Source organism: Etheostoma spectabile, unplaced genomic scaffold (genome assembly GCF_008692095.1).
Source record: "Etheostoma spectabile isolate EspeVRDwgs_2016 unplaced genomic scaffold, UIUC_Espe_1.0 scaffold00005338, whole genome shotgun sequence".
Lineage (NCBI taxonomy): Eukaryota > Metazoa > Chordata > Actinopteri > Perciformes > Percidae > Etheostoma > Etheostoma spectabile.
This window is the reverse complement of record NW_022603250.1, coordinates 1-12,933: the sequence shown is the minus strand read 5'-3', so window position 1 is coordinate 12,933 and position 12,933 is coordinate 1. Positions and strand designations below refer to the sequence as shown.

Genomic DNA, 12,933 nt, shown 5'->3' with positions numbered 1-12,933 from the left:
ACATACGTTTTAGCTTAGGCTGCTAGATGTGTTAGTGTGGAAGTTTGGACCCAATCAAGGCCTTGGTCTCAGACGCTGTTAACTGATCTGAGTGCTTTGTTTCACGCATACTAAAGCCTTTGTGTAAAAGATTCAATACCATCCAATCTCTATTTTTGTAACAACTGTATTTGAAACATGGCTAATTGGACTGAATATTAGCAATTGTATCAAATATTAGATGTTTGTTAAAGTTCCATTAAGTAGAGTATTAGAGGCAAGTTGCTGACCGTCAGTGCTGGGTTGGTATTTAAGTTAACCAAAGGTACAAGTTCCATTAAAATACTTTTTTTATCAGCATAGTTCAAAGATCTGCAAGTTGTTTAAAGGCACTGTGATCAGATCTTAGCCAGGTATAATGTCTGCTGTGTGACCCCCGCTTAAAGAAAGTCTCCCAACAAGGTCCCTACAGTAGCCTAACGTTAGCCTAGTTAGCAAGTCTGCAGACGCTTTCATGTGTCATGTGACCCTCCAAACCAAATCAAGATAACACAAGAAGCACTGGGATGTTACTCAGTAACGACACTGAACACACTTTATTTTTAAAGCTTCAAATTGGTATTGGTAAAATGGGTCAATGACTGAAGTGAGGCTACAGTCCTCATCAGTTTCCCTTTATCCAGAGTTGAATGCAATGTTTTGCTCATTGTGTTGCTGTACTGACTAACTTTGTTGTATGCATGTATGCGTGGTATTGAAAACATTATTTAAAGTTCTATGTAAAAGGAGACGGAGCATGCAGCATGGTGAACATGTCTACCACTAGGTGGAGGCAGACGTAGGAATCAACCAATGAGTGGATGATTCCAGTTCTGTTACCAAAACTGTGGGCTATACATCAGTAGTTCCCAACCCTGTTCACCCGAAGTACCCCTTAACAGACACAAGTTAGACCACGGACGGACCCCTTTTTGATTTTCCTTTTTGGGTTTCCTTTTTGATTTTATATTTTTTATTTGTTTTATTTCAGAAAGTTTATGAAACCCATTAAGACCCAAACAGTCATTCATAATACAATGACTGGGGGTGTGGCCTTGACCAACTGCCACTTTGCTCGTTTGAAAGCCATGATGTCTCTCTCTTATGGGTGGGCAAACATTGCCCCTTATGACCTCATAAGGAGAAAATTCCAGATTGGCCCATTTCAGCTTTCCTTTTCAGAGCACGATACCCAGGACATCACCAGGCTGGAGGAACGCATATGATAGTTAAAAAACGTCATAAAGTGACATTTTCATGCCATGGGACCTTTAATAATGGGCGACAGACAACAAGAGGCCATCTTCCACTGCAAGAACTTGACCCATTACCTTCTTGACCATAAGCTCCTTCTATTTTAAACTTCTAAGAACCTTGTAAGGTACCTAAGTACAAGGCTCTTCATGAATATCCGTTGTTGGGACATTTCATATGTACACTTAAAAGAACAGAAGTAAGCAAATTTAGGGACATACAACAATGGACCGCTGATACTGTATTTGACTCTTATTTGTGTAAAGATGTTTACTCGGATAATGAGTCTAAGGCAGTGCTAGGAGAAGTGAGCCCAGATAGCGCATGGAAGTACTTCATAGTTGGTTTGATTTTGCTCCTCTGTGCTCATATTATCTTAGTTTTATTATTTAAATGTTGCCCTGCACTGCTGAGCTGTGTGAGTCTGGTTTCTAACTGAGAAGCTCCTCCTAAAACACATCCTTTACCACATATTAATGAGGGCCTGGGCATGCTGGTTGGTTTTTCCTCTTTTGGGTTGTCCAGCTCCAGGATGTAGTACTGTGGGGGTTACCATACTAGTTCTCGACCTTAACAGCGCTGCTGATAACCCCAGAAAGTTCCTGATCCTAGTGTCCAGATTCCGTTCCCTAAGCAACAATCTTAAAATGATGTATAGTTTCTGCAGTGGGAAAGGGTTAATATTAACGTTCTCTGCCCCCCCCAGCTCCCTCCTCCTCTCCTCATATACTGATGAGGTTCTGCACATGTTGGCATTGGGTGTTCTGGTACCGAGTACACTTATGAACCACCCTATGCTCGGACGTGGTGTTTGTTTTACCAGATCCATGACCAGCACAGGAGTCCAATACCAAAGCACCACTGGATCAGATCAGGCCCCCCTCTAGGTTTCTCCATAGCAGAACTAGAGTCCAGTCTGTCTCTCAGGCCTTCTTAGGGTGAACTCACACATAGCCCAGTTTCCTCGAACCATGCCAGAGCCCAGTTGCCCCCCCCCCCCCCCCCCCCCCCCCCACAAACTCCCCTGCTGGCCTGCACTCACACTGCAATCAGACACGGGGACATTTAGCGATCCCACTGATGCGTACCATGCCCGAGTCCAACTGAACCGTTCCCTGGCCCACACAAATACATACGTATATGCTGCATCCAAAATGCATGTCATAAAACAAAATACAACAACACACACCTGGTTTTTGGGAGGTGCCCGGCTGAGCCCCGTGTGAGCTCCCCTCCCGGGTCTCGCTCCCGGAGGGGGCCCTGGCGATCAGTCTGGTTCATGTAGGGTTAGTCCTACATGCATGTTTGCATGTCCCTGGGGCCGGGGTCCCAGGGACATGCAACCCCCTCCAACATGTTAGAAGGCGAGTCTAGGAGGGAATTATTCTGTTTGTTTTTTGTGTCTTCTTTATTCAGAATTGGCTAAAATAGCAAACAGTCTTAAGCTATTCTGAGCTCATTTGAAATGTTTGTAAAATAATGTATATAGTTATGACAGTTCTGTTAAAAATATTTACATCACCCAGCGTCTTATGTCCAAAATGTTAAAAATACTGGAACAAACGTGGCATTTGGTTTAGCACTGAATGATTATGAAAACTGGGAAACTCGTCCTACGTATACTGCAGTTCTTGTGTAATCTTTTCTCTTTCTAGTCTGCCAGAGGACTGTGTCTTTATATGACCACTAATGCTCGGGATGTCCCCGAGATTAACAAATACCTTCAAATTCTTGACTCTTCATCGTCTCTTTAATCCTCCAGTTCCAGAAGAGGAACCATTTCCACTCCAGCTGTCACTGCCCACCTAAGGTGCCAGTGATGTAGCCCCCACCACCGTGGGATTCTAGTATGCTTTTTGGTTTTTTATTATAGTGCTGTTTGTGCAAATGCTTTGGAATAAAATGACATAATATGATGAAAACGTTTGGCGTCTTGTAATATTTTATGAGCAGATTTTTGATTCTGTTCAGCACGACAGTTTCCAGCTGTTTCCTGCAGCCGTCAGGCTGAACAGGAAGTCACAGAAACACTCACATCCTGTTAGCTCTGATTCTGATGTATCAAATGTTATCAGACCCGTATATCAGCTTGTTACAGTCTCCAAGGGTTTTTATTATGACAGATTAGCTGTTAAAATGCAATGTGCATTACAATGTACATTATGCAACATTATGCAATGTGTTACTGATGTTAATAATAATAACAGACTGGAGATGATCTGTTACTGATGTTAATAATAATAACAGACTGGAGATGATCTGTTACTGATGTTAATAATAATAATAACAGACTGGAGATGATCTGTTACTGATGTTAATAATAATAATAACAGACTGGAGATGATCTGTTACTGATGTTAATAATAATAACAGACTGGAGATGATCTGTTACTGATGTTAATAATAATAATAACAGACTGGAGATGATCTGTTACTGATGTTAATAATAATAACAGACTGGAGATGATCTGTTAATGATGTTAATAATAATAACAGACTGGAGATGATCTGTTACTGATGTTAATAATAATAACAGACTGGATATGATATGTAAACACCAGAACAAGCCTATGAATCATATAAAGTTTCTGATGTGTCTGGAGTGGTTTACTGGTCTGGCCCACTTGAGATGTGTCCCATTAACTAAAATGTGTTGGGGGGGGGGCTTGTGCCCCCCTTGCAGCCTTCTAGCCCCGCCCCTGGGTTGCCAGTGAGGCTGGCTGCTGAGAGATTGCATAATGCCCGTCCCATCCGCTTGCCTGCGGGTTTCCTGAAGCCAGCAGCGGCTGAAGTCCGCCCGGCTGTCCCAGCGAGGGGTCACCATGTTAGCCGCGGCGGTAAGCAGCGTGTTGGCCGGGCTGCTGGCCCTCGCCGTCTGCCTGAGGCTGGCTCTCCCCTTCTTCTGGCTGGACCTCATGTACTACTGGAAACTTCGGAGGTGCGGGAAGAAGTTGGCGGCTCGTATGCAGCGAGGAATCCTCACGTATCTCGACTGTTTTCTGGACCAGGCGAGACAGACGCCGAACAAAGCCTTCATCATCTTCGGAGAGCAGACCCTGACGTACCGGGACGTGGACCGGAGAAGCAGTCGGTTCGCGAGCGCGTTCAGGACGGAGGGCTCCGTGAAACAGGGAGACATTGTTGCGCTGTTGATGTCCAACGAGCCGGACTTCGTCTGTGTGGCTGGGACTGTGTAAGCTGGGCTGCGAAGTGGCCTTTCTCAACGGGAACGTTAAAGCCAGGTCCCTGGTGCACTCCGTCCGCAGCTGCGGGGCCGCGGCGCTGGTCGTCGGCGCAGGTAACCTTACTGCTCGGTCCGAGAACTCTGGTAGTCTGGAGCAAGTATTCACATCCTTTACTTCAGTTAAAGTACTAATACCACACAGTGGAAATACTCTGTTACAAGTTGAAGTCCCGTATTGAAAATGTTACTTAAAAGTCTGTTAGTTTGGGCCATCATTAGGGAAATGTAGTCCAAGCAAGGGCGTAACTTGGTGTTCAACATGGGGGTGGGGGGGGGGGGGGGGGGGGGGGGGGGAGGTCCCAACACATGTCTGCATGGGTTGAGAAAAGTGACAAAAGTGCCATAACTATTGTAGGAAAAAAACTTGATTTGACAAGAAAAGGTGACAAGAACTCCTTTAAGATTGTATAAAAAATCTGGAAAAAGAGACAAAAACATTAAATAAAACGTCAAGAAAAAAGTGTGTCAGAAGAATTCAAACCTCCTTAAAGACAACACAAATTCAAAAAAAAGAGACATAAACATTTTAAAAAAAACTTCGGTAAAAGCAACAAAAAGTTCGGAAAAAGCCCCGGGGTCCCATTTATTAAACTGTGTGTAGGATCCTTATTAAAAGTGGACGTGTACACGCCCAGAAGCAAAAAATGGCATACGCCCCCCAAAAAAACTCAGATTCATAAAACCACAAGTAGGCCCATCTGTAAGCAATGTTCCCTTCATAAATCCCAGATTACCCACTAGTTATGGTTAACATGTCCAGGGTGGGTTAAGAGGCTGATCAGCCTCTTAACCCACCCTGGACATGTTAACCATAACTAGTCAATGCAAAGCATCATGAATGCTTGTTACTGACCCTGGTGGTTGTTCAGAGATCTCTCTTACTACTGGACCAATGTTCCTGTCACTCACTTAGACACACAACATGGTAAAGTAGGGTCCACGTTGGAAGGAGCAGAAGTGGCTTTGAGCTGCATTCATTGGAAAGAGTGGAAAATAGATTTACATATGGAGTTAACAAGATGGAATTGTAATGGAGTAATTTACCAAGAATGATTTCCAGATGAACACCAACCAACGAGCTTTTCGCTTCATCTCAAGAGATGGCCAAATGATATTGACTTTATGATCATGGATGATGTTATGTTGACCACAACCTCACACGGCCAATCAGGTGTGTGTATGGTTGGAAAAAAATACATATACTGTGCAATTAATGAAATCAAGCATTATGTTTTAACTCTTATTTTGTCTTGTGTTGTGAATGAAGAAAAAAGTTCAAACAAGAATGATATGAAGGGAAATTTAACGAGATATGGCTGGGCAAGATATGGATATTATATCACCATCGATATATGAGGCTAGATATCGTCTTCAATTTTGGATATTGTAATATGATATGACCCAAGTGTTGTCTTTCCTTGGTTTTAAAGGCTGTTAATATTTTGTGAAAGCACCAATAGTCAACCCAACAATATCGCCACAACATATTGATGTATTTGGTCATAAATATCATGATATTTGATTTTTTTCCGTATCGTTCAAGGTTGTTTCACTGTTGATTTGTTTAACTGTTTCACAGTTTTTTAATCGTGATTTTAATATTGACTTAAATAATCAGGATGTTGGTTTTATCCATAGTGGAGCAGCCCTGCTCTAACATGAGCAGGGAGCGTGTGCACGTTTATTATATTATAAAGTGACATATCTTTGTGTGTGTTGTCCAGATTTGGTGGCTTTGGTGGAGGAGGTGCTACCTGATCTGGAGCAGGACAACATGGCGCTGTGGCTGGTGGATCACACGGCACCGTCAGACCAGTTCACCACTCTGCTGGATAAGGCGGAACACATGTCTGGAGAAACCTTACGGGACCTTCCTAAAGTTGACCTCATGTCCAACTTTCTCTTCATTTTTACTTCAGGCACCACAGGTAATACATGAGCTGGGATCCCTTAGTCATAACACAGCCATAAGGCCCATGGAAACCGCTCCAGTAGAGATATTATTGTCGTTATAGGAAACGCTGCTTCAGTATCTGCCAGTGGCTTCACCTTATCTTTCTCACTAGTTGGAGTTTGCTCCGTTGTCGTGGAGTTCTAAATGTTCAGATAAGACTTCTTAAGTGTAGGCCTGGAACAATAATTACGTAATTGTCAATAAATGATTATTGGTCAGACTATAAATATACACGTTCATGGCAACAAATGGGGGGGAGGGGGGTTCAGTTAGAAAACATGTTATGATAATAGAGAGGCGTTGTTTACTTCATTGGCGTGTAATTGTGTAATTACATCATCTGGGTCACATGACAGTGATGTAACAAAAAGATGTATGATTCATATGAAACCTTAATTTAAAAAGTAATAACAAAACGTGTGTATATATTTATATGACATAAATATAGCAATTGGAAGTCGCTATTGATAAAAGTGTCAGCTAAATGACATGTCATGCATGTGGAGCGTTTCTTGAGTAAGCGGAGCCGTTCTCTTCCAGGTCTCTCCAAAGCAGCTCGGGTGGGTCATCTCAAAGCCATCATCAGCATGACCTTCTTTCAGATGTGTGGAGCCACATCTGATGACATCATCTACATCACCCTTCCTCTCTACCACATGTCTGCTTCCCTGTTAGGGATCGGGGGATGCATACACCTTGGTAAGAACAGCATGACAAACATACGTCGTTCCTTTACATTCAGCTCGTAAAGAGGTCCAGGACAACGCTGGACGGCACACACGGGACGGCGGATGTGCTTTTTATTGGCCTTGAAGGAATTCTCACTTCCTCACATAGCAGGGAGGAAGTGAGGGGTTCCATAGCTGGAACAAAGCCGAGGAAATGTCTCACTACCGCTCATTCATAGATTGTGTTGTTGACTTGTAGAATGCATTGAAAATCTGACTTTTTAGCACAATATTGTCTAACGCTGTTTGCTTTCCGTCTTCGCTGTGTCTTCTCCTTTGGACCACAGGCGCGACGTGTGTGTTAAAAAAGAAGTTTTCTGCCAGTCAGTTTTGGTCGGACTGTGTGAAACACAACGTGACGGTGGTGCAGTACATAGGAGAGCTCTGCCGGTACCTGTGCAACCATCCCACGGTAAGACCGCCAACAGCCAACATATGGATTTAGGCTCACCATAGATTAAGGCCCGCCTCATTGTTTTTCAAACTGCAAATATGCAACTCTCAATTTGGCAGATTCAGCAACTTTGATAGCGGTGTTTTCATATTCAGCCTGCTTTTAACCCTTGCGTTGTCTTCCCGTCAAAATTGAAAATCAACACAAAAAATTTCATTTTTTGATGTTTTCAACACTACGTAACACTAACTTATTAACTTTAGTTTACAGGTATTTTTGGAATTCATGGTCTATAAACCTCATTTATAGGTTATTATCCCTAATGTTTGAGTTAGAAAAGCAGAAAATAAGAATTATTTAGACTAAAATTAAAGGAATGGATGTTGATGATAATCACAGACTGGAATATGTCAACTTTTACTCAATACTATTTCAAAACCACTTCAATTGGTTTTCAAATGCTATAAAATTGAATAAGACGCCGCAAAATTAATGAAAGTAGAGATTTGTACTTGGTAAAGAGCATTGTGTGGAATCAATCATGTTATTTTGGGGAATTAAAAAGAACATTGATGTAGGAAAACGGGGCAATTTAACCTGAGGACATTAGGGTTAAAAATGTATCAGTGTTTTTCATGATTTGCTAAATTCTATGATTGCTAAGTAACTTTTTTACTGCTTTATGTCGACCAAACTGTAAGTTTGAAGGCTGCGTATATGAAACATGCAACAACAAAGTCAAAGATATTTGACTTTTCGATGATATAACGGCATGTCCCTATCTCATGTCTGGCCTCTTGATGAGATACTCATTTTCCAGCGTGGCCCCTAGAGAAGTTGAGTTTGACTGTCCGCCCCAGAGACTGGAGCGTTGGGGTTATTAGTGATGGGTGGATGGAGCCTAATGAAGCTCTGAGGCTGTCTTCCTTTTTTGCCAAAATAAAACATGTTCAGTGCTCCAAAAAAATACTATTATCATATTAAACTGGGCCTACAATTACATGTGTAAGCCTTTTTAGTGCATGAAATACTCAGCTATTGAAAAAGCCTAATCATAGTTGGTATGATTTTATAAATCATCTTTTAAAGAGACTGTAGGTAGGACTGTTAAGATCCAGGACTTAGCTAAAGAATTTGAAAATCGAAAACTTCTTAAATAACCTGCTTCATGTAGTACTCAAATATGGGGTAAGTTTCAGCAAATATGACAGAAAGTTAGTTTATGTTAGTTTTGTAAGTCATATATATATATATATATATATATATATATATGCAGTCTATATATTGATAAGTCTACTGCATCTTTAATGTTAAATATACATGTGGTATTGTGTGTATCTGTGGATGGCTACCTTGATGACTACCTTAACAATAGGCCAGTAGACCTATCATCAGTGGGGATTATATTTGCCAAGACATTATAATTTAGATTTTTTTTTTAAATTAACAATATTTTGGAGGCCCCCTGCATTGACTCTGAGGAACTCCTTGGGGTCCAGCATAGTTTCCTAAAGGGTAGGACTGTTGTTTCAGAGGTAGAACATTGTTTTCTTAGTCTACATATTCCACGTCAGGAATTGCTGCGTGGCCGCCGGATTTCACTCTTTTTGTCCGGATGTCCGTCCTCGTCCTCTGTCTCTGTGTTGGCGCTCTAACCTGTGGCTGATTTCTGAGGACTATGGTTACCCGGTCCTCAGATCTCTGCAGGGTAAATCCAGACAGCTAGCTAGACTATCTGTCCAATCTGAGGACTATGGTTACCTGGTCCTCAGTCTAGCTAGCTGTCTGGATTTACCCTGCAGAGATCTATCTGTCCAACGTAAACATGTTCCACCAAAACAACTTCCTTCCCACTTAGCCAAAGATTATTGTGATTGGTTTAAAGAAATAAACCAGAGCAGGTTTCTCCCATCCCAGAAGGATGTGTGGACTAGTCAGACCTTCCTCCACAGCGCTGTGGAGGAAGGTCTGGCAGTTTGAGACTAGGTTTTCTTAATCCAGGTTCCTGAGGAGCGAGCTCACCGTGTCCGGCTGGCAGCAGGAAGCGGCCTCAGTCAGATGTGGAAGGAGTTTTGAAGGAGTTTGTCAAACGATTTGGAAAGATCCAGATCAGAGAGGGCTACGGCCTGACCGAGGCCAGCGTCGGCTTCCTCAACTACACCGATGAGGTCGGACCAATCGGGAGGGCCAGCTATTTCAACAAGGTCAGGAATTAAAGGGTTAGAAATGGTTCCCCTGGACCTGGACCCTGCCACACTGGATCATAGCTTGTGTTTTGGTAAACTGCTTTGTCATATTGGCAACATCTGTACCAACTTTTATTTAATTACTTATGGCCAAGTCTCATCCCCCCCGTCAGAAATTAGATTAGATTAGATTAGATTAGTTCAGGGGTCTTCAACGTTTTTTGAGCCAAGGACCCCTCAGCTGAAATAGAGACGGAGCAGGGACCCCCTAATACATGTAGACCAGAAGATGTCTGTTAAATGGGCCAGAGGTGTCTAATAATCTATTATAAGTGTCTAATAATCTAATAATCCCAAATGGGATGGGCCAAATGTTTAGCATGACACAGAAACTCAAATCCCAATTCCAATGAAGTTGTCGTGTAAAACGTAAAGAAAAGCAGAAAACAATGAATGGGAAATCCTTTTCTATATATATTCTAATGAATACACTACAAAAGACAAAATCTTTAATGTTCAAACTTTTTTTTTTTTTTTAATATTCACTCATTTTGAATTTGATGCCTGCAGCACGTTCCAAAATATTCTGCAATATATTGCAATTTATTACTTTTTTCCAACATGAAATGTTTCCTTATTTCAAATGATGTCCCCAAAGAAAAACTTTGTGAACATCTGTTTATCTAAAATGTTGTTTGTTTATCTCACTTCAATGGTATTGCTGCAAAATGGGACAAACTGACCAACACACACAGCATATAATAAAAGATCCATACAGTATTGCCACAGAAAATATCGCGATACTATGCATTGTCTATCCCCCCACCCGTGGTATGTTCTGGACGCCGGAGGTTTCTACCCGAGGTTATTGATAAAGAGAGCCTGGGATTGGCTAACTTCTGTCTTCTTCTCTTTCAGCTGTCTATGCCCTTTGAGCTGCTGAGATATGACCCACAATCCTTTGAGCCAGTCCGGACCGACTCTGGAAGATGCATACGAGCACAAATCGGTAACATGAACGTCTTTAGTGCAGAGATCTTCATCAGGGGTCCTCAGAGTTAATTACCGTTAACTTAAAAAAAAAAGAAAAGTATACAATATGTAGTAGGGGGTCCGTGCTCGGTCTCTCTTTCAGCCCCCTGCCATGGTGGATTGCTGTATGTACAGAGGAAGAGCTCACGTGTCCACTAATGTACTTCCTGTTTCATGCACAGGAGAGGCAGGGCTCCTGGTCGCCCCTCTGACAGCTATGAACCAGTTCCTGGGCTACGCTGGGAACCAGGTCCAGTCTGAGAAGAAGTTGCTCCGGGACGTCTTCAAAGCTGGGGATGTCTATTTCAACACGGGAGACCTCCTGGTCCACGATCACAGGGACTTCCTTCACTTCCATGACCGCATCGGAGACACCTTCAGGTACCGTACTGCCTGTGGCGATCACACTGTGCTGATGCAACCCTTGTTTCCTTTGGACAGTTTGTTGAGAAGGCTGTTACACACTTCAGATGTTTTGTAGGTGTCCTATTGTATTGAAACCCTGATTAGGCATTTGACATATAGAATATTTAGCAATCAGTAGAACAGTAGCATAAATATTTCAGGAAATGTTTGAGGTCCACTTCTGTAGATTCAGTCCGTAGTGTGGTTGGGGGGGAACTCCAGTTTGTGAACTCATGCTGTGTAAGTAGAGACAGTAGTACCCAGGTCTCATTCAGGTCAGCGTCCAACAGAACCTCATAACCTTTCCAGGCAGAGGGGTACGTCCCCTCTGTGTCTCCATGGAAGACGGGGGCATAGCAGCTGCATGATCTCTGGACTGTCTCTCCTTTTGGAGGTCAGTGGGCCTGCCACACTCTAGCATACCTCCCACAGAGAGAGAGACAGAGAGACAGAGACAGAGAGACAGAGAGAGAGAGAGAGAAGAGAGGAGAGAGACAGAGAGACAGAGAGAGAGAGAGAGAGAGAGAGACAGAGAGAGAGAGAGAGGCTGAACTAGGCTTAGTATCTGATACTTCCCAGAGAGAGAGAGAGAGAGCTGGAAATTAAAAGAGCGTGAGTTTAAATCTACCTTGAGAGGACGGGACCTTCAGGGACCTAGGATGCCCCCCATTCTTTACTGTGTAATGGTAAATGAGTTGTGCTGCTGAGTTTTTCCTCAAAGCTATAGTACGTAGTTTCTGTCCCCGTGAAAGAAAGTAATGAGAACAGGACTGTTAGGGTGTCCACATGATCCAGGACTACAGAACATGCTGATTGGTTCACTGTCTCTAGTCTCTAGGTATTTAAATGGGTTTTGAATGACGAGGCATTTTTCGATCCTTAATACTTTAGAGGTAATGTGTATTGTATTATAAAAGTATTGAGTTGAATGGCCAGCCCTAGTAATACTATAACAGAGCTGGATCAGGACTTGTCCCCAAGTGGTCACAAGAATCAGTTCTATCTAAGTCTGTGTCCTACAGGTGAAAGGAGAGAACGTGTCCACCACAGAGGGTCGGAGGTCTTCGGTCTTCTGGATTTATCCAGGAGGCCAACATCTACGGAGTCACCATACCAGGTCTGTGAAATCTCCGTGTTCCACGGTGATTTCTAATGCTGCAGAATCTACAGAATCAGAATTGGCTTGAATGGCCAAGTATGTAATCAATTCAATTTTATTCAAGGTGCAAATCATGTTAAACCATGTCATCCAACCTGTCCCATATCCATATTGTAAGGTTGACATTTTGTGCTTTCACAAAATGTTTTAACAATTAGATTTTTGATATATAATTATCAGTAATGTGGATTTAATGACTATGTGGGTAAAGGCAAATAATAGACAGATACAGCAGTCTGGTAAGTTTACAAAATGACACCACTTTACTGTAATGCAGCCTTTAAAACCAGAAAAGAAAAAACACACTTAACAATATCCAAAATCTAAGACGATATCCATTCTCATATCATGATATCGATATAATAGTGATATATTGCCCAGCCCTACTGCTTTGCATGTCTGAGTTTGCTCTTTATGCAGAATGACTTCTTCTTTGTGACTTTTTCCAATGTGTGTATGAGGATATGAAGGTCGCGCAGGCATGGGGCTATCGTCTTAAAACAGGATCACAAATTAAACGGAACCAAACTCTACAACCATTAGTAGAAACACTTCCTCC

General features: G+C 42.3%; 1 pseudogene; it reads left to right on the top strand.

Moving 5' to 3' along the window:
• Window positions 1-4,001: 4,001 nt before the first annotated feature.
• LOC116677579 (very long-chain acyl-CoA synthetase-like) lies at window positions 4,002-12,332 on the top strand (annotated as a pseudogene).
• The last annotated feature ends 601 nt before the right edge of the window (window positions 12,333-12,933 follow it).